This window comes from Penaeus monodon, chromosome 27 (genome assembly GCF_015228065.2).
Source record: "Penaeus monodon isolate SGIC_2016 chromosome 27, NSTDA_Pmon_1, whole genome shotgun sequence".
Taxonomy (NCBI): Eukaryota; Metazoa; Arthropoda; class Malacostraca; order Decapoda; family Penaeidae; genus Penaeus; species Penaeus monodon.
The window spans coordinates 8,701,805-8,703,517 of record NC_051412.1 but is presented as its reverse complement, the minus strand read 5'-3'; positions in this window follow the sequence as shown (position 1 = coordinate 8,703,517).

The window sequence follows — 1,713 nt, the reverse complement described above, 5'->3', positions numbered from 1 at the left end:
AAAAATAGGTGTTGTGTGTGAAAAGTTTCCAAAATAAAAAAGTGAAAAGATCAAAATAAAAAGAAAAATAGCTTTGATGCAACTGTTTTGGGAAAGTGCAAGACAAAATTTGGATCAAAAAGGTAAGCCAAAAGCCGTGGGTCTTAAAGGGAAGGGATAAGATAATGGATGAAGGGAGAAAGGGAAAAATAGAGAAAGAGGAAGGAAAAATATAGTGAAAAGAACAAAATAATGAGCTGGGGCCGGAAACGGGACAATGAAAAGAAAAATCTTGAAAGAAAAATGTGAGATTAGAGATTAGACAAAAAGGGTAATCAGATCTGTTGAAAAATTAGAAAAACGCTTGATAAAAAAAGTAATAGGGAACCTTTTAAGTATGAAAAGGGAAAACCCTTTTAAACGACAAATTGAACCAAGGACGATGGAAAAAATCATTGAAGTATCATATGATAGTAAAAGGAAATTTTGAAGGATTTTTTTTAAACAGGAGCAAATGGCAATGATGACTATAAAATCCAAGCTATTAATAGCGAAATTTTAAAGGGAGCAAGAAAGAAATTTTAAAAAAAAAAAGCCGAGGGGTTGAATAGTTTTATTAGCAAGAGAATTTTCGAAGGTGTCTGGCGAGTAGAATTCGCAAAAGGGGCCTAGCCTTTGCCCAGAAATGAATACAACTACATTGAGAATACAGAACCATCGCCCAATTATGCATGCATCGAAAAACTTTCTTTTTGGAAGGCTAGTAGGAAAGGTAGGGGTTTCATCAAAAAAACACAGTTTTGGTTTCAAGCGAAGATTATACCAGAATGCAATAGGAGTCTCCTATGCTTTGTGAAAATGGTATTAAACTAAGAAAAGAACTCTGAAATTTCTTTGGGGTTTTGAAAAAGTTTGACAGGGGGCTGGGTTAAATACAAAATATTTTTAAAACCTTGAAAGGTTTGGGGACAAAAACTCGATTTTTTAATTGTATATGAAGCCAGATTATGAAAAAAAAAAATCAGATCCTGCCCGGGGAAGGGGTTCGACAAAGTAACACTGTCCCCTTTTTTATTTTAATATAACAAGGGATGGGTAGATGGCCCACATGACATCAGTGAGGAAGTGAATTTTAAAGGAAAATTTTTAAAAAGATTTGGTTTTTGCAGATGAAAAAGGATGATAACTAAAAACCAATAGGTATCCAGAAAAATGGAATGAAGTTTATGAAAAGAAACAAAAGTTATGGTTTATCTAGACAATTTTGAAAATTTTTAAAATCATAGATAAGATATAGAAAAATTTTAAAAGGGGAGAACTTTTAAGCAGGTATTAAATGAATCAGAGTGTGAAAAAAAAGACTGGTCGGAGTGTGTCCTGTGGGGGACCAAAAATAGGACATAAAAGAGGACGTTTCAGGAATAGATTTTTGATTTGGTTTTAAAGAAGGAGGGAAAAAAAATAATTGGGAAAAAGTAAAATCAATAAAGGTGCGTCATGTGGTGAAAGAGAAAATTGAGGAAAAGGTTTTTTTAAACCCAAATTATGGGGAAAATGAATTTAAAGTGGGTGATAAAAAAATGATAAAAGACTCGGGGGAAGGAAAAAAATCGGCATGCTAGGTGAATTAAAGGAAAACAACTGCAGATAATGGAAAAAACTGAATAGAGAGTCAAATGGATGGCCAAATAAAAAGGAAAACCCGTCGTGGGGGAAAGCCTAGAGTGAATATAT